The sequence below is a fragment of the Prionailurus bengalensis genome, chromosome E2 (assembly GCF_016509475.1).
Source record: "Prionailurus bengalensis isolate Pbe53 chromosome E2, Fcat_Pben_1.1_paternal_pri, whole genome shotgun sequence".
Classification (NCBI taxonomy): domain Eukaryota; kingdom Metazoa; phylum Chordata; class Mammalia; order Carnivora; family Felidae; genus Prionailurus; species Prionailurus bengalensis.
Window position 1 is genome coordinate 25,534,842 of NC_057352.1, and position 21,049 is coordinate 25,555,890.

Here is a 21,049-nt window from a genome sequence, read left to right on the forward strand (position 1 = left end):
TTGCTTTGGCTATTCGAAGTCTTTTGTAATTCTATACAAATTTTAGGATTGCTTATTCTAGCTCCATGAAAATGCTGTTGGTATTTGATAGGAATTGCATTAAATGTATAGATTGCTTTGGGTAGTATAGGCATTTTAACAACATTTGTTCTCCCAACACTTGAGCATGGGATATTTTTCCATTTCTTGGCATCATCTTGAATTTCTTTCATGAATGTTTATAGTTTTCAGAATACAGGTCTTTTGCCTGTTTAGCTAGGTATTTATTCCTAGGTATCTAATTGGTTTGGGTACAATTATAAATGGGATTGATTCCTTAATTTCTCTTTCTGCTGCTTCATTATTGGTGTATAGAAATGCAACAGGTTTCTGTATGTTGATTTTGTATCTTGCACCTTTACTGAACTTGTATATCACTTCTAACAGTTCTTTGGGGTTTTCTATATAGAGTATCATGTCATCTGCAAATAGTTTTACTTCTTCCTTGCCAATACGGATGCCTTTTTTTCTCTTTATGTTGTCTGATTGCTGTGGCTATGACTTCTAGTACTATGTTGAATACAGTGGTGAGAGTGGACATCCTTATCTCATTTCTGACCATAGAAGAAAAGCTCTCAGTTTTTCCCCATTGAGGATGATATTCGCTGTGGGTTTTTCATATATGGTCTTTATTATGTTGAGGTATATTCCCTCTAAACCTACTTTGTTGATGGTTTCTATCATGAATGGATGTTACATTTTGTTATATACTTTTTCTGCATCTATTGAAATGATTATAATGTTCTTACCCTTTCATCTATTAATGTGTTGTATCACACTGATTGCCTTGTGAATATTGAATCACTGTTGCATCTCAAGAATAAATCCCACTTGATGGTGGTGAATGATTTTTTAAATGTATTGTTGGGGGACATCTGAGTGGCTCAATCAGTTGAGCATCTGACTCTTGGTTTTGGCTTGGGTCATGATCTCACATTTCATGACTTCATGCCCCATATTGGGCTCTGTGCTGACAGTGCAAAACCTGCTTGGGATTCTCTCTCTCTCTCTCTCTCTCTCTCTCTCTCTCTCTCTCTTTCTCTCTCTTCTCCTCCATTGCTCATGTTCTCTCTCCTTCTCTCCCTCTTTCTCTCAAACTAAATAAACTTTAAAAATAAACAAACAAGTTGTTGGAATCAGTATGCTCGTACTTTATTTAGAATTTTTTTTACCAATGTTTATCAGGGATATTGGCTTGTAGTTCTTTTTGCTGTTGTTGTTCTTTTGTTTTTATTCAATAATCATGAACTTAACTCTGCAATCCAGCTAGACTTGGAAGGGAATAAGGAAAATATGGAACCCATAGAACTGCAGTGAGAGCACAAAGATTATAGGATATTTCAAGCAGATGGGGACAAAAGGGTGCCCTCTTGAGGTACAGGAGTGGTCTGGAAGTTAAGATAAAACACAAGTCAAATTTATTAGATTTGTGCAAACAGTTAGCAATAGTTATCTTTTTGCTGGTCTTGCCATTCCTGGGCCCAAAGTGCTCCATGGCTTCCACAATATTCATGCACTCTTTCACCTTGCCAAAGACCACATGCTTGCCATCCAACCACTAGGTCTTGGCAGTGCAGATGAAAAACTGGAAACCATTTGTGTTGGGTCCAGCATTTGCCATGGACAAGATGCCAGGACTTGTATGCTTCAGAATGAAATTCTTATCATCAGATTTCTCCCCATAGACGGACTTGCCAGCAATGCCATTATGGCACGTGAAGGTACCACCCTGGCACATAAATGCTGGAATAATCCTGTGAAAGCAGGAACCTTTATAACCAATATTTTCTCCCCAGTGCTTACAGTACAAAAGTTTTCTGCTGTCTTTGGACCTTTGTCTGCAAACAGCTCAAAGGAGACACGGACCAAGTGCTCACTGTCTACAGCAATGTTGAAGAACAGTGAGGTTGACCATAGCTGGGAACCGCAGGTGGCTCCAGGGTGGCAGTGTCTGCAAGGCCTGTAGTTCTCTTTTCTAGTGGATTCTTTATCTGATTTTGATATGAGGCTAATGTGGCATCATAAAATGAATTTGGAAGTTTTCCTTCCTTTTCTATTATTTTGGAATAGTTCGAGAAGAAAGGTATTAACTCTTCTTTAAATGTTTGGTAGAATTGGGGCGCCTGGGTGGCGCAGTCAGTTGAGCGCCCGACTTCAGCCAGGTCACGATCTCACCGTCCGTGAGTTCGAGCCCCGCGTCAGGCTCTGGGCTGATGGCTCAGAGCCTGGAGCCTGCTTCAGATTCTGTGTCTCCCTCTCTCTCTGCCCCTCCCCCGTTCATGCTCTGTCTCTCTCTGTCCCAAAAATAAATAAACGTTAAATGTTTGGTAGAATTCCCCCATGAAGCCATCTGGCCCTGTACTTTTGTTTGTTGGGAGATGTTTTGATTACTGATTCAGTTTCTTTGCTGGTTATCAGTCTGTTCAAGTTTTCTATTTCTTCCTGTTTCAATATTGGTCATTTATGTTTCTAGGAATTCATCCATTTCTTCTAGATTGTCCAATTTGTTGGCATATAGTTTTTCATAATATTCCCTCACAATTGTTTGTATTTCTGTGGTGTTGGTTGTTATTTCTCTTCTCTCACTTGTGATTTTATTTATTTGGGTCCTTTCTCTTTTCCTTTTGATAAGTGTGGCTAAGGGTTTATCAACTATTAATTTTTTCAAAGAACCATCTCCTGATTTCATTGATCTGTTCTATTGGTTTTTTTTGTTTGTTTGTTCTATATCATTTATTTTTGCTCTAATCTTTATTATTTCCTTCCTTCTGCTAGCTATAGGCTTCATTTATTGTTCTTTTTTTTTTCTAGCTCCTTTGGGTGTAAAGTTAGGTTGTTTATATGACATTTTTCTTGCTTCTTAAGGTAGGCCTGTATTGCTATTTACTTCTCTCTTTAGCTGCATCCCAAAGGAGTTAGACTGTGCTGTTTTCATTTTCATTTATTTCCATGTTTTTTTTTTAAATTTCTTCTTTGATTTCCTGGTTGACCCATTCATTGTTTAGTAGCATGTTGTTTAACCTCCATGTCTTTGTGGTCTTTCCAAATTTTTCTTCTTGCTGACTTCAAGTTTCATAGTGTTTTGGTATCTTTTTGTTTGTTGAGGCCTGATTGGTGACCTAGTATGTGATATATTTTGGAGAGTGTTCCATGTGCACTTGAAAAGAATGTGTATTCTGTTGTTTTAGGGTAGAATGTTCTCAATATATCTGTTAAGTCCATCTGGTCCAGTGTATCATTGAATGTTATTGTTTATTGATTTTCTGTTTAGATAATCTGTCTGTCCATTGCTATAAGTGGGGTGTTAAACTCCCCTACTATTATTGTATTATTATCAATTAGTTCCTTTATGTTTGTTCTAATTGTTTGTTTCATATTTGAGTGCCTTATTGTTGGGTGTATAAATATTTATAATTGTTAAATCTTCTTGTTTATTATCATCTCTTGTTACAGTTTTTGTTTTAAAGTCTAGTTCATCTGATATAAGTATTGCTACTCTGGCTTTCTTTTGACATCCATTTGCATGATTAATGTTTCTCCATTCCCTGACTTTCGATTTGCAGGTGTCTTTAGGTCTAAAATGAATCTCTTTTTAGAGATTCATTTAGAGCATATAAATGCTCTAATCCATTTAGAGCGTATAAATGGCTCTTGGTTGGTTTTTTTTTTTTTTATCTGTTCTGATACCATATGTCTTTGAATGTTTAGTCCATTTAGAATCAAAATAATTATTGATAAATATACATTTAGTGCATTTTATTACTTGTTTTGTCATTGTTTCTTGAGATTTTTCTCTGATCCTTTCTTGTCTTTCTCACTTTTGGTCTTTCCTTTCCACTCAGAATCCCCTTTAATATTTCTTGCAGAGCTGGTGTAGTGGTCACAAACTCCTTTAGTTTTTGTTTGTCTAGGAAACTATCTCTCCTTCTATTCTGAATGATAGCCTTGCTGGATAGAGTATTCTTGGCTAGATATTTTTCTTATGCATATCATGCCACTCCCTTCTGACCTGCCAACTTTCTGTTGAGAAATCTACAGTTAGCATTATGCGTTTTCCCTTGTAAGTTAAGGAATTCTTTTGTCTTGCTGCTTTTGAGATTTTTTTCATTATCACTATATTTTGCAAATTTAATTACAATATCTTGACCATGGATGTTATAGGAGTTCTCTGTGCCTCCTGGATCTGGATGTCTGTTTCCTTTCCTACATTAGGGAAGTTTTTAACTAATAGTTAAATTTTTTTGCCTCTTTTTCTCTCTTCTTCTGGGACTCCTATAATAATCCTATAAATGTAATGTGATTACATTAGATGGAGTCACTAAGTTCTCTAAGTCTATTCTTGTGTTCCATAATTATTCTTTCTCTCTTTTGTTCAGTTTAATTATTTTCTATTATTTTGTCTTCTATGTTACTTTTTTGTTCCTTTGCTTCTTACAGTCTGCTGTTCATTGCATCAAGCCTGTTTCCAATCTCAGTTATTGTATTCTTCATTTTTGACTGATTCTTTTTTAACTTTTATCTCTGTGGTAAGGGTCTCCCTGATGTCTTCTATTCTTTTCTTAAGCCCAGCAAGTATCCTTATGATTGTTGCTTTAAATTCTCCATCAGGCATGCCACTTATATCGGTTTTGCTTAGATCTCTGGCCATGGCCTTATCTTGTTCTTCCATTTGGGATGAATTCCTCTGTTTTGACATTTTGTCTAAGTCTCTGCCTTCTTCTCTGTGTTAGAAAAGCCCATTGTGTTTCCTGCTCCTGAAGTAATGGCCTTTTGAAGAAGAGATTGTATAGTGTCCAGGGCCTGGCTCTTCCCGGATTGTCTCTGATGTGTGCTCTGTGCACCCCGGTGTTGTGTTTTGGCTGCTCTGTCCCTCAGGTCAGTCTCCTTCAGGGGCTCTCTTTGCCTGCAGTGGGCAGTGCTTGGTCCTTGGCCAGAATGTGGCAAGTTTTAACTAGGTGTGCTCTGGTTTGCTTGTTAAATGAGACCTGATACTACTTCAACTGAACTGAGGCTTTGCACAACTCTCTGGTTAGGAGATGTGGTTTGGGCAGCAGTTCCTGCTATTCTTCTGGATGCCTTTTATTCTTTTTTTCTTATCTAATTGCTGTAGCTAGAACTTTATTTGTTCTTCTTTTTCTAGCTCCTTTAAATGTAAAGTTAAACTGTTTATTTGAGATTTTTCTTGTTCTTGAGGTGGGACCTTTATTGCTACAAAATTCCTTCTTACAACTGTTTTTGCTGCATCCCATACAGTTTGGAGTGTTGTGTTTTCATTTTCATTTGCCCCAAAGTATTTTTTATTTCCTGGTTGATTTCTTCATTGACTCATTGGTTGTTTGGAAGCATGTTGTTTGGTCTTCACATGTTGGTGTTATTTTCCACTTTTCTTCTTGTAGTTGATTTCTAGTTTCATGCACTGTGGTTGAAAAAGATGCTTGATATAATTCTAATCTTCTTAATTTACTCTTCTTAAATTTATTGACACTGTTTTGTTGCCTAATATGTGATTTATCCTGGAGAATGTCCCACGTGCACTTGAGAAGAATGTGTATTCTACTGTTCCTAGAAGGACTTTTCTCCGAGAGAGATTAAGTCTATTTGTTCTAATGTGTTGTTCAAGGTTAATGTTTCCTTATTAATCTTCTTTCTATTTATTTATTTATTTATTTATTTACCTGTTTTATTTTTTATTTTTTTTAATTTACATCCAAATTAGTTAGCATATAGTTCAACAATGATTTCAGGAGTAGATTCCTTAGTGCCCCTTACCCATTTAGCCCACTTAGCCCATCCCCCCTCCCACAACCCCAACCTTATTAATCTTCTGTCTGGATGATCCATCCATTGATGTTCTCTCTCAATCCATTGTACTCTTCTATCCATTGATGTTCTCAAGGTTAATGTTTCCTTATTAATCTTCTGTTTGGATGATCCATCCATTGATGTGAGTAGGGTTTTAAAGTTCCCTACTATTATCATATTACTGTCAATTTCTCTCTTTTTGTCTGTTAATATTTGCTTATATATTTAGGTGCTCCTATTGTGGGCACATAAATATTTATAAGTGTTATCTCTTCTTGTGGTTTGATCCAATCATTATATAATGCCATTCTTTGTCAATTTTTACAGCCTTTGTCTAAAGTATATTTTGTCTGATATAATTATTGTTATCCCAACTTTCTTTTCCTTTCCATTCCCATCCCTCATTCCTTCTGTGTGTGTCTTTGGATCTGAAGTGAGTCTCTTGTAGGCAGCATATTTTTTATCCATTTAGCCACCTTATGTCTTTTGACTGGATTACATAACAACCTGTGTAATGTAGCAGTCTATTTTAAGTTGGTGGTCATTTAGGGGCACCTGGGTGGCTCCGTCAGTTGAGCATCCAACTTCGGCTCAGGCCATGATCTCATGGTTCATGAGTTTGAGCGCCGCATCGGGCTCTGTGCTGACAGCTCAGAGCCTGGAGCTGGCTTAGGATTCTGTGTTTCCTTCTCTCTCTGCGCCTCCCCCACTCATATTCTGTGTGTGTCTTTCTCTTTCTCAAAAATGAATATGAAAAAAATGTTTAATTTTGTGGTCATTTATGTTCAGACACATTCCGAAAACATTACACTTTTAGTGTTTTGATGTCATAATTTACATGTTTTTATTTAATGTATTTCTTATCTAATTAATGTAGATGTATTGGCTTTTACTACTTTTGTCTCTTAACTCTCATACTAGTTTTATAAGTGTTGATCCACTACCTTTTCTATATGTTTGCCTCTACCAGTTAGAATTTTTTCTTTCATTTATTTTCTTGTGTCCAGTTATGGCCTTTTCTTTCCATTTAAAGAAATCCCTTTAATGTTTCTTGTAAAGCACATTTGGTGGTGATGAAATCCTTTAGCTTTTGTTTGTCTGAGAAACTTTCTATCTCCCTTTCAATTCTGAATGATAATCTTGCTGGGTAGAATTTCCTTGGTTATAAGTTTTTTTCCTTTAAGTACTTGGGATATACTGTCCCACTTTCTTCTAGCTTGCAAAGTTTCTGCTGGAAAATCAGCTTCCCTTATATATAAGTTTCCCTTATATATAACTATTTGCTTTTCTTTTGCTGCTTTTAAGATTCTCTCTTCATCTTTACTTTCTGACATTTTAGTTGCAGCGTGTGTCTTGGTGTGGATCTCTGCATTCATCTTGTGTGGCAGTCTCTGTGATTCCTGGTAGTTGTCTTTAAACTATCCTCATTTTTAAAGATACTTTTTCTTTTTGCTGTTCAGTTTTGGTGATTTGCATTACCCTGTCTTCCAGATCACTGATTTGTTCTTCTGCATCATTTAATCTGCTGTTGATTCCCTCTAGTGTATTGTTTATTTCTGTTATAGTCTTCAGCTCTGATTGATACTTTCTCATATTTTCTATCTTTGTTGAAGTTTTCACTATGTTTATTCTTCTCCTGAGTTTGGTAAGCATCTTTATGACCATTACTTTAAACTCTTTATCAGGTATATTGCTTATCTTCACTTCATTTAGTTTTTTTCTAAGATTTCATCTCGTTCTTTCATTTAGAACATATTCCTCTCTTTCTTCATTTTGCCTAACTTTGTATGTTTGTTTCTGTGTATTAGGTAGTACAGCTAAGTATCCCAGTCTTGAAGGAATGGCCTTATATTAAAGATGTTGTGTGGGACCCGGAAGTACAATCACTGGCCACCAGAGCCAGCTGCTCCAATTGTGTCGCCTTTGTAGTATGGCAGAGCCATAGGTGCTTTGGGTACACTGGTGGGGGGTATGGCTCCTGTCTCAGCTAACTATAAAGACCAGTTTTGACTGTTGCTGGTGCGCTGTGGGCAGAGTTATCATTCTGTCAGCTGTGAGGCCCAGCCAACACACAGGGTTGTGTGATGCTTTCAGCAAGTCATACCCCAAGGCATTAGCAATCTAGAAGGAGATTCCAAAAATGGCAGCCATCACTGCTGGGATCAGCAGAGCAGAATGACGTAGCAAAAATGGTTGCTGCCAATTTCAATCCCCAGAGAGAGACTCAGCTGCCTCCTGCCTCCTGCCTCTCCAGCTGGTTCTCTCATTCATAAGTGGGTCTCCTTCACCTATGATCTGTGTACTTTTCCATCTGATGTTTTTGTGCTAGTTTCTAGGTCAAGTGAGTCTGCACACAAGCCCTTCAAAAGTGCATTTCCCTATAGTTCTATAGTTTTCCTTGAAGTATTCCCTGTTAGTTTTCAAAGATAGCTTTTTGCCAGATCATCTCTCTTGTGTAGAGTTAAGGTTTGGGGTGCCTGATTTGGAGCTCAAATATCTCACTCCTCAGGGAAAATTTCTGTACATTTGAGATCCCTCCTGACAGTGGAGTGCTGTACCTGGTGTGTAGTTTTTTTTCCTTAGCATAGCCACATCTCTGCCTCTTCTACCCATCTCAGTGCCATCCCTTGCTGGGAGGGTCTGTCCATCCAGGTTCTAGGTCATCTTCAGAGGCAATTATTCTGAACGTAGGTGGAGATTTGTTGTGTCCATGGGAAGAGGTGAGATCAGGATCTTCCTAGGCTGCTATCTTGAAACCTCCCCTTATGTTTCGTGTTTTAAGGAACTGTCAAACTGTTTTTTTCAAAAGGAGTTGCACTATTTTTCTGTTGTCTTTTTAATCCAATAATATTTATTTTAAAAGATTATCTTGAAAAGAAAAAAAAAGATTTTGTAACTGTATGGTGACAGATATTAACTAGACTTATTGTTTAGTTGTCTTGACTTATTGTCCATGCTGCCCTGCTGCCCTGGCACCCATGGCCTAGGAGCAAGGAGAATGCGACCTATGCTGCCTGCTGGCCACTGGCTGCCACCTTCACCCCTGCTGCGCTTGGTGCCACTCTACCCACCCTACCACCCCCTCCCCTGCCCTTGGAGCTGCTGGCATCTCAGCCACCTCCTGTATTTTTTTTTTCTGACCTGAGATAATTCTTTTTATTTTGACCAAAAAGGTGAGTCAAGTAGGGACACCCCGCCTTCCACCAACAGCCACTTCTCCAAACAAGCCGCCTGTCCAGACACCTTGGTCCCAGGCCCAGTTAGTCCAGGGGCCCTCATGGGCAGCAGGAACAGGAGAGAGGAGGACACAGCAACAGGGTCAGGGCCCCTATGGGGCACCCCTGGCCACCCCCGCCCTATCCCACCCACTCTGAGCCGCCAACAGCCAAGATTCAAGCAAAACCAGGAGAGGGAGGCCTGGGGGGGGGGGTTGGGGAATCTCTAAAATAACCCCACCCTGGAAACAAACCAAAGTGAGCCTAAGTTCCTCCTGGGAAGGAGCCCCAGCTCTCACTGGTGTATTTCTCTCAAAATAGCAGAGCCCTCAGCGGAGGTGGGGGCGGGGCGGACAGGGACCACACTGAAGACTTGCCGAGGTGATCATTTAGCAATATATACATATACAATCATTATGTTGTATACTTGAAACTCATACAATGTTATATGTCAGTTACCCCCTGATTTCTAAAAAGATTATTTCGGTTTTGAATTTATTTCTTTGTGGTTTTTAAAAATATTTATTTATGTATTTGTTTAATAATCTCTACCCCCAGCGTGGGGCCAGAACTCATGACCCCAAGATCAAAAGTCACACGTTCTACTGCCTGAGCCAGCCAGGTGCCCCTTCTTTGTGTTTTGTATGTAAAGTCATTTACATTTTTATAGTTTTATTGTTTCATTAAGCAGTATACCTCCACAAATAATATACTACAGTCTTAGCTCTTGACTGTTAACTTTGGCTTTTCTTTTTTTTTTTTTTTTTTTTTTTTAATTTTTTTTTTTCAATGTTTATTTATTTTTGGGACAGAGAGAGACAGAGCATGAACAGGGGAGGGGCAGAGAGAGAGGGAGACACAGAATCGGAAACAGGCTCCAGGCTCCGAGCCATCAGCCCAGAGCCTGACGCGGGGCTCGAACTCACGGACCGCGAGATCGTGACCTGGCTGAAGTCGGTCGCTTAACCAACTGCGCCACCCAGGCGCCCCTAACTTTGGCTTTTCTTGGCAAAACCAAACCAAAAACAGTAAAGTTTCTTTTGCCATATTAGGGTGAAAAATAAGTAAATTTTCCTTCTCTAATTTAGCTGATAATAATAAATTACATATATTTTTTAAGACTTAATTAAAACTTAAATGATTATAAATTTAGGAGCAGCTTAGCTGGGTGATTCTGGCATAGAATCTTTCATGAAGAGGTTGTAGTCAAGTTGTCATCTAGAACCCAGCCATCTGTAGCCTTGACCAGAGCTGCAGGTTATGCCTCCTGGAAGACTCACTCCCATAGTTGTCAACAGGCAGTCCCAGTTCCCTGCTTCATGGATCTATCCACAGGGATGTTTGAGTGTCCTCATGTCAGGGAATTTCCCCCCAGATCACGTAGTCTAAGAGAGACAGCAAGGGTAAAGTTGTGATTCCTTTCATGACTAAATCTCAGAAATCACAAATCATTATGTCTGCTATATTCTGTTCATTAGAAGTGAGCCAACAAGTCCAGTCACACTTAAGGAGAAAGGAATTAAGCTCCATTTCCTGAAGGGAGATGTATCAAAGAATCTGTGGACATCTTTTAAAACTACTGTCTTTTAATGACACAGCAGCTAAACTTCCACAGGGCAAGCGATCCAAGAGAGAACAAGAAGGATTCCACAATGTCTTTTATGGCCTAACTTCAGAAGTTATATGCTCATTTCTGCAATATCCTATTGGTCACACAGGTCAGCCTCATTCAGTGTAGGATGGTACTAAGTAAGGGCATGTAACCCAGGAAGCAGGTATCATTGGAGGCCATTCTGGATGCTGGCTACCACAGATACCAAAGGAAGCAATAATTAATTCTGCCAGGGCATGCTGGGGATGGCACCACAAGGGAAGTGACATAAAGATGGGCTTTTGTGGTCCCCCAAGCCCTAAGAAAAATGAGAAAAAAACAGTCGAAATCATCTAGTCTCTCCTTGACTTGAAGACAGGAAGAAAGTAAGAACCAGAGCAGGTGCCAGAGGACTCCACTTTCCACTGGCTTTTGATATTATCTACTTTACCCAAGAGCTGTCATGCATGCTATTAAAGTAACTGTAGGTGCTCTAGTCTCACAACAAGCAATCAGACCAGGTAGGAGCTTCTTTAATAACAGGTATTAAGTGCTCAATGAACCAAAATAGCTATTCAAAGCCACTTTTTGCTCTCTGTAATAATTAGGACATGAACTTCCCCGGGGAGATTAGGAGAAATGAGATGTAGCAGCCTCCACCTCTACTGCTGTCATTGTTTTAACATTCAGAACACAGAGTCTCTACTAAGGAGTCTTTTAAAGGTTTGAAATTTTTGGTGGGAGAAGAGAAGAAGACCAGTGGGAAGCCCAGCAGATTTTTAAAATATAAAATTTCCCATTTCTCTCAGAAAACTGAAAATAGCTCTTGGGTTATAAATTATAAGTCTCTGTTCTTTCTTGTTTTGTTGTTGTTTTTCCCCAAAGCTTTGGAATCAACACAATGCTGCAAATGTGGTCACGTTTATTCTTTTTATTTTATTATAAACTTTACATACTTCCACAAAAGAACCATTTACATAGTTTACAATCAACAGTAACAAAAATAAATTCAAAGACTGTCCAGGTAAAGAAAAAGAGGATGACAATCCTCATCTTTGGCTAGAAAGAAGACTTGTTTTTACTCCTACATGGACAATAATGCACTGGGTCAGGGAACACTCATTGCAGAAAAGCCACAGGGTCACAGTGACTCAAGAGGCCAGTCCTGCTTTACAGCTGGGCCCCACTGGACAGCCCAACCAGGCACTATCCTTACTGAGTGCTGAACTCAGCCCACTGGCCTACCCTGGACACAGAGGTGCCTCCAGGGGTGTCTATACCTTGCTTTGCGCCCTTTGCTTTTTCCTCTCATAATATTAAGTGCTATTTATTGGGCATCTACTCTGTGCCTGTGCTTTACATTAATTGTCCCTCTTTCAACTCAAACCCTGCAAAGTGGTATCATGAACCTCATTTACAGTTAAGTGAAGCTCAGGGAATGTATGAATCAGGAATCTTTCTTTTGCTGAAACAGAAAACCCAAACTCAAAATGACATAAGCAGAGTATTTATTAGTTCACATAACCAAAAAAGCCAAGCATATTATGGGTGTCAGGCACAGCTGGATCTATGTGCTCATGTGAACCACAAGGGCCACGTTTCTCTCATGTTTCTCTCTCTGCCCCTTGTACCTATACTCCTTGTGGGCAGGCTCTTCCTTCTTAGTGTTAGGAGATGGCTGAGGCAACCAAATATGCTACATTTCATTAAGTGTGGCAGCTGTGGAGGTGCTCTGTTTGGATCTCCCTTCTAAAAGAAGTTGCTATTCAGCTGCAAGGAGACAGCCTCCGGTTGTGCCACCTTCAGGATCTTGCCTGTCCTAGTCAACTACCAGGTAATGACTAGACACGGCAACAAGTCACTGCTGCCCAGTGCATGACCCCTCTCATGATCAGTGTTTGCTCCAGAGTTCCCATGGGATTGGCTGACTGTCAGATATGACTGTGTTCTCAGCCTCCCCCTTTATTTTTCACAGGCATTACCTTCCTTCCCCCCAAACAATCCTTTTGTACTTCAAAACCATCTATGTCTTCCTCCTTCAGGAGTCATCTGACATCTCACATTTCACCAGCTCCCATCCCCACATGAGACAGATGTCTGCTTCACCCAGATCCCTTTAGATCCCTTTGAACTGATTTTCAGTGTGTTCTTCTAACATCCAGCACCTACAGCTATGTTAAGGCAGTGTTTGCAGAGCCTCAAAACTACCCCTTCACCCTAACTGAACATTCAGAAGGTCTAGGACCTAGGTAACTCCCATGCTTCCTCCCCTCCCACCTAACTGGTGACTATCAGGTTGAGGGTTTCAATGCTAAGGCTCTCTGCCTCTAGGCAGGTCTTCTGAAACATAACCTACCCTCCAAAATTCCCCTATAGCATCAGGCTGAAACTACCCTCCAGAGGACTTTGCCTGGGATCACACTTTGCCTGGCTTTCTCACCTGTGCTGCCCTGCTTCTCACACTTCACTTCCCATCTGCCCTGGGAGTACTTCCTTAATAAATTACTTACAGATGAATCCTCTTCTTAGTGTGCTTCTCAGGAACCCAGTCAAGAACCAGCAGCTGGGACCACAGCACCTGTCAAGTGGCCTCTTCCATAGAGCAGATTCTGCTGGGTCCTCTCCCTCTTTTTGTTCCATCAGGCCTATGGGTTGTAGCTGCTTCCTACTGCCACTAACTCTAGCATGCTTCCCCAGGTCTTGATTGTTTCCCTGGGTTCCTTCTCACTCCTTTGTAAGTAGCCCTTTCATTAAACTCTCCCCAGGTACTGCTTTGGAGTGTGCTGTTTCTTGCCAGAACACTGAATCATAAATATGACCATTACAGGATTTATTTTTTTAATTACCTATCCACCCAACCATCCATCTATCCATCTATCCATTCATCCATCCATCCATCCATCCATCCACCCACCTATCTTATCTATCTATCAAATCTATCTGGTCTATCTATAAAATTCATAGTACCTTAGAGGTTTGAAATGAGACGGAAGTTTAACATTGTGAGATGATTACCCTTTTCCCCTATCCAATAAGTTAGGCTCTGGGAGTGCAAGAAGGTAAATTGGAGATAATATAGAAAATCTGATTTTGAGTTTCTTCCTGATGTAAAGACAGAGGTAGTGACCTCCTCCTTCCAACTGGCCCTCAAAAACCTTCCAGCTGGAAATAGCCAGTAAACAACTTGCAAAAAGTGACATCTGGCACTAGATGGCGTACATGACCCACCAGTGCCATTGCTCACAGAAGCCACTGACCGACCCAGCTTGCCTGGCTCTGCAGGTCCAGCAAAAACCAGTTTGCCTGCCAGCTCTCCACTCTTAAATCATGGTTGTTCCTCATTCCTCCAACACAGAGGCAGCTTGTGGTTTTCCAGCACCTCAGGTACCAGACCACCCTGCCTTGCCAGAGCCTGGGAAGGTTTGTATTTGTATCTCCCTATAGCAGCTCTCCCTCAGTGCATCTGTTACTAGACACTAAACACTGATGCACACCCAAGGGTCTGGATCTCTGAGGAAGAGAATGTAGAATATAAAGGCTTGGGGGAATCCCTGTCAGTACAGGAAATATTAGTGTATTTCAGCTGCCTCTCCTTCTGGCTAACTGACCTCCACGATTGCTTTGGCTGGCCTCCCCCAAGCCCTTTTGGCTTTAGCAAATGAGTAACATCAGTTAAAATCATTGTATTAATAAAGACACTTTTAGTTGCAAGTCACTGAAGCCCTGTGAAAATGAGCTTAAGCCAAATAAAAAGATGGGAGGTTTAGCCAATAGCTTTGAGAGCCATATGTGAATTTAGACACAATTATTAAACTCATCAGACACATGAGTTTTAGGTATGGCTGGATCCAGGTGCTGAAAAAAAAATCATCAAGAATCTACCTGTCTTCATCTATCTTTTTCCCTTTTCTTTTGAGTACAAACTCCCAAGCACTAAAAGAATAGTTTTGCTGAGACTCCCAGACTTGACTGAGGTCCAAATTCATCCCTAGACTAATCACATGATCACTAGTCAAATGCCTATTACTAAAAGAAGGCAGTGGTGAGAATGAAAATAAGGAAGGCTTAGATCCCCAAGAAGAAAAATCAGGGTAATATCACCTGGAGAAGGGACACAGGACAAGCCAAGTCAGCAGATGCCCATGATGACCAAGCAGCCTAGTTCCCTTTCCTCTCTCCCCTACTCACAATCTACTGACTCATTCAGTACACCTCAAAGTCTCCTGACAGAAAGCCCTCCTAGCTTTCCCTCTGCACTCCTACTCAGGCAAAAGTCCTGTTTATCCAACCTCTGTGTCCTCCTACCACACAGTCTCCTAATATCCTGTTCTTTTCCTTCAAAGCACTGATCAGTTCAAGATTGTATAATGACATGTAACTATTAACCTAGTGTATATCTTTCTATGAGATTGTAATCTTCAAAGAAATAAGATCTTGTTGTCCCAAGAGCCTAGTACAGTCACTGGTACAGTAGGTACTTAGTAAATATGTGTTGATTCATCCACTGAAGATAGTAAGTCCAATCAGACATGGTCCCTGCCTGGCTTCTATGCTAGTGAAGGAGATAACCAAGTAAATCACTGCTCACAGTCCAACTGCAATGCTTTCTCCAAGAAGGGTGGACCCAAGGGAGTCTAGGGGAGGAACATATAAATCAGAAGGATCCAGGAATGTTTTCCTGAAGAGTCATGATGTTGACCTAACTTTAGGAAAATAAGCAAGATGAATGACAGGAGGAAGATGCCCTTAGAATAATGTTAGAAAACAGGGAAATGTAACATAGCCTGATACAGTCCTGGGAGAATTGATGGCCTTGATCTCATTTCATTAGCCACCCAGAATAGGGATAACCATATAGGAATTAGGCCTTTTAGCTAAGACTATGCCTTTTAAAAAAAGAAGAAGAAAAGAAAAGAAAGGAAAGTGAAAGAAAGAAAAGGAAAGAAAAGAAAAGAAAAGAAAAGAAAAGAAAAGAAAAGGGGGCAGTTCTAAAGTAGAGTTGGTTGGACAGAAAAACTAGCTTAAAAGGATAGGGAGGAGCCTTCTGATTACATCAGCAACTGCCACATAGTAGGTCCTCATTAAATGTGTGAATGCCTGGATGAAAGTCATTGGAATCCATTGTTCTGCTTAAAAGCACGAGCAAAGCCAGCCAAGGATATGGCCCATTAAGAATCCAAGCAGACTCCCAAAGGCACACAAAAGAAATAAAGGGCAAAAGAAATTACTTTAAAGCAAGAAGATTTATATAACGCTATCTGCGTAGAATAAAAATGTGCCCAGCTTTGCATGCCATTTGCTGCCAGGATCTGAGATTGTTACTAAGAAAAGGGTGGGAGGAGGCTGTTGGGAGAAATCAAATGCCAGGCGGAGACACAGGCACAGAGAATTCAACATTGGGGATTTGAAAAGAAGGCCTGGAACACAAGCCTCTTTTGTTTTTCAGGCTTCTCTTAATTACCATGTTCAAGACCTGAGATTTATGAAAAAGGCACTATTCAAAAGGACAATTTACACTCCATTATAGAGAAAGTTCAGTCACAGTCCCCAGTTTCCCCTCTAGTTGCAACCTGAGTCATTTGTGGGATGGCTGTGTTAAGTATGGAGGAGAGCTATAAATGGTTTATAAGTCAGCATGTTGCATCACAAACTGAAGTGGTTGCTGCTCCCAAGGCTGGGAGCAGAATCATGAATCAGAGTCTAAAGTTCTAGAACAATGTTTGTGAATCAAATCTCACAATGAGTTGCTCTTAATGGCATTCTACAGTGATGCCCTCACCCCACCCCCCCCATCTCCTCAATGCAAACCATACCTCATCATGCATATGCATGGAACCTGCAAGCATATCTTTCCAAACTAAGATGGATGAGTTGATGAAAGGGGTCACTTCCAGTCACTTTATCTTAGCTTATCCCACCTTAGATTAAAGGAACACTACCCTTTATTGAAGACTTGCTGTACGGAATATTTCCCCTACTTTCTCCTCAGGATCATTAAATCTGTCAATAATGGCAAAGACTTTAGATCTTATCCCATGCCTTTCTCTATTCTAAGTGTTTTATGCATATATAATCAATTTTATGTCGCACAATCTTATGGGGGGTATTGCTGTCATCCCCTACTTTTCAGATGAAGAAGCTGAGGCCCAAAGAGGTTTGGTAATTTCCCAAGGTCACATAACTCTTAAATGGTTATGTCAATTTTGGAACCAAGGTCATTAGGCTCCATAGTCAACACTCCCAACTGCTATGATATGTTGCCTTGTAAGAGGGGGTGCCATCTAAGTCAGATGGAACCATTCCTTGTCACAGCCCCACACTGTTAACCATTCCTGGTGTCCTCCTACCCACTGCTACCACTCAAGAGATGCTAAAGAAGCTGCCAACCTTGATTAGGCATGAGCCAATCAGCACATCAGTTTTCTCCTGACCTCAGTGATTGGCTCAGAGCTGGGACTGTGACCCAATCAGAGCCAGTGAATCACGATGGAATTTTCCCTGGGGCCTTTGGGAGAAAGAAGTCCTCTGTTCTCTCCTGAGAAGCAAGTGGGGAGTGTGGGGAGATGAGTTACTACAGCACTTTACTGCTATGAAGAGAGACCACTAAGAGGGAGTCAACAGAGAAAGCAGAACAAAGAGAAGACCTCCCAGCACAGGACTATGGGGTCATTGCCAAGAGTACCTAGTGTTGGGCTCATGCCATGCAATATAATGGGAGCCCCTGAAGTTGAGTAAGGCATAGTATTGCCATGACCTCATTGGGGCCCTGAATCCAGTGACTCTTGAGGTGTCAAATACCTCCACACTGTGTGGTTCCATGAACCAGTGTATCCCTTTTTAATAGCCAATATGAGTATGGTTTTTTGCAACTTGAATCATAATGCACTGTAATCAAAACAATCTCCACAAACCTTATGAAAGGGGAGCCCAAAAGCCCATTAGTTACCAATACTGTGGTGGAATAGTAAGATTTGCTGATCAAAGATAGAACAATGTCTAAGGCCCTCACCATGCTATAGAACAGAGAAAGAGCAAAATTTCTTAAATTCTCAACCATTCTCAAGTTTTAAATTTTTTGTACAAATGGAAAACAGCACAGATAATCCTCCCCAAATGGCTATTAGCAGGTTCATTTTCATCATTACATTTAACTTTAGTTAATGTCAAAATGACTTTAAATGCTCTGTCAGCAGGGCAGAAGGTTGTGGACCAGAAGTTTGTTGAAGATAGGGCAAAGTCAGCCAGGCATCAAAAAATAGCCAGGGGATTTGGATTGGTGAGCTGGTCAAAGAGGACTTTAGCCTTATGTACGTGTTAATCTCTTATAAAGGAATGTATTTGTAAGTCATTCATATAATTAAAAGTTAACTTTAAAATAGGGTTAAAGGACAAGTCATGTAACTGCATTATCTTAGACAAGTATTATCATACTTTTTTTGGTAGTTTTATGGTTTTATTAACACAAATATGATGTGCACATAAGCTGTATGTCTATTCATTTTCTTCACTACACAACCTGGCACCACGATTGGTGACTCTGATGGCCAGCTGAGCTGCTTTTTCCCTAATGGCTTTGTGGTTCTTGGAGGAGACATTGTAAGCACTCTCTGCACAGTAAGATTTGTTGCACATTAGCAACACTTCAAGCTCCTTGACAGTTCAGACTAGGAACTTCTGGAAGCCACCAGGCAGCATGTGCTTTGTTTTCTTGTTGCTCCCTTAACCAATGTTGGGCATCAAGATCTAGCCCTTGAATCTTCTGAGCACCCTATGGCTCTGGGTTTCTACTAGTTTCACTTAATTTTGACATATGGGTCTGACTGGTACCAGATGAACTTCTTGGTCCTCTTTTTAATGATCTCAGGTTTCACCAGAGGTCTGAGGGTGACCATGATGAAGTAGGAGACCTCTGCCACCTCCTACAGACAGTGCTGAGGAAGAGCTATCATACCTTTCTTTTTTTTTTAATAGTAGAATCCCTCAAATGAAATGTTACATAAAACACTGTAGTGAACATCTGTTGTTTCCACTTTTTGGTATAGAGTTAAAAAATATGATAGCTTGCTTCCGGGGACCCATCTTCTCCTATTCACATTTAACTGTGGTTTAGGCACATGGTCCTGGATGAAAATATAATTTGCTTCCTGAGCTCTCCTGGCACGTTTCCCACTCACACCCCCCACCCCCCTCCCAACAATTCTGGAAAGAGACAGCAGTGGCATGGTTTTCTAATCTCCCTGAATCCCCTCCCCATCCAAAAAAAAAAAAAAAAAGCAGACAGTAACTAGATACTAAAACCAAAAACAACTGTGGACAAAAAGGTCAAATGACAAGGTGTCCCCACAAAATTCAAAAACACAAGAGAGTGAGGACAACTAGTACCAGTATTACAAAATCTGCATTATATTCACATTGATACAGGAGAAAGCAGAGGGAAGAAACAGGGCAACTGATGGGATGGCAAAATTGTATTTATGGAAGGCAGAATGGGCTGATTCAAGCAAAGCAGTTGAAGCAACAGACGGTTTGCCTGTTCCAATATTGGATGAGTACAAGGGGTCTCCAATAAGATCTGAAGAAGCTGGAGCAGTTTAAACAACGTGGATTCCTAAAGCTAATTGACCAAGTTCCCTTCCACAAAATTGATGAAAAATATAAACTAGTATTTCAAAACTAGCTAAAAGATACTTCAAAAGATACAGGGTATCAAAGATTAACATGAATCAGAACTAGAAAAATACTGCAGTTAAGTGACAGAACTTAAAGAAAATTCAGAATAAAAGTGATTTCAGAAATAAAACTAAACCAGAAAGAAACAAGAGTATATATAGACTATAGATATTGCCTTATATGAGAAGTAGAAGGTGAAAAAAGAAAGCTTTTAAAGAATAAAGAGAAAGAAGATTTGATAGAAAGTGACAAACACTGAAGCCATGTAAATAATATATAACATGTTTTTTAGGGGTTACTGCAAATGAAAACCAAACCAAGGCAACAACATGACAAATAGTAAAAATAATTATTCAAGAAAACTTTCTTAAAATAAATATTTTAAACTACATTTTGAAAAGGCACCCCTTAAAACTGAAAATATTGACCCAGAAAGACAAACACTAAGACATATTCTAAACTTCAAAGAGAAAGAATAAAATTGATTCTTTTTTGTATCTAGGCCAAAAGGCCAAATGAATTATAATGGAAAGAATATTAGATTTCCACTAGATTTTCAACAGCAATTCTTTATGCTGGAAGAAAATAGAGTCACATATTTAACATATCAAGGAAAGAAAATGTGAGCCAAAGATTTTGTATCCAACTGAGTATAAAGGGCACAGAAACAAACAACCTGCTATCAACATGCCAAAACTCAGGGAATCTTGCCCAGAATTGTAGTCATTTTGAAAAAGGGTTGGTTGTGATTAAGATGAAACATGAATTACTTCTGAGTGGCCAGCAAAGTTCTATCTCTTATTGTAAGTGGTGGTTATAAGAGAGTTCACCTTATGTTAATTTCCAAAGCCATATGTTATGCTTGGTATAGTTTTCTGTATATGTGTTTTATTTTTTAATAAAACTTTTAAGGGGCACCTGGGTGGCTCAGTCAGTTGAGCATCTGACCCTTGATTTGGGCTCAGGTCATGATCCCAGGATCATGGGATCCAGGCCCATGTTGGGCTCCTTGCTGGTCATGGAGCCTGTTGAGGATTCTCTCCTCTCTGTCTCTCTGTCTCTCTCTCCCTCTGCCCCTCTACATTACTCCCTTTCTCTCTCTCTCTCAAATAAAATTTAAAAATTAAAATTAAAAAAAAAGCTTAAAAACAACAAACATAGGGGCACCTGAGTGGCTCAGTCAGTTTAAGCAGCCAACTCTTAATCTCAGCTCAGGTCATGATCTCACAATCATGAGATCAAGCCCCACATCAGGCTCCATGCTAAGCATGGAGCCTGCTCAAGATTCTATCTCCCTCTGCCCCCCACCACTTGCTCACAGGCACATGTGCGTGCTCTCTTTCAAAAAAGTAAAATAAAACACTAGACAATTACATTTAGAGAAATTTGAATATGAACCAAAGATATATTAGGAAACTATTGTTGTTAAATTTTTAGGTATGAAATAAGGGCATTGCAGTTATATAGTAGAATGTTCTTATTTTTTGGAGATGCATGCTGAAGAATTTACTTGATTATTTTTTTTTCAATATATGAAGTTTATTGTCAAATTGGTTTCCATACAACACCCAGTGCTCATCCCAAAAGATGCCCTCCTCAATACCCATCACCCACCCACCCCTCCCTCCCACCCCCCATCAACCCTCAGTTTGTTCTCAGTTTTTAACAGTCTCTTATGCTTTGGCTCTCTCCCACTCTAACCTCTTTTTTTTTTCTTCCCCTCCCCCATGGG

At 40.0% G+C, this 21,049-nt stretch overlaps 2 pseudogenes; both read right to left on the reverse strand.

Annotated features, from left to right (window-relative positions):
* Positions 1–1,288: 1,288 nt before the first annotated feature.
* On the reverse strand, positions 1,289–7,217 carry LOC122494310 (annotated as a pseudogene).
* A 10,861-nt stretch (positions 7,218–18,078) lies between these two features.
* On the reverse strand, positions 18,079–18,539 carry LOC122495095 (annotated as a pseudogene).
* Positions 18,540–21,049: the final 2,510 nt, after the last annotated feature.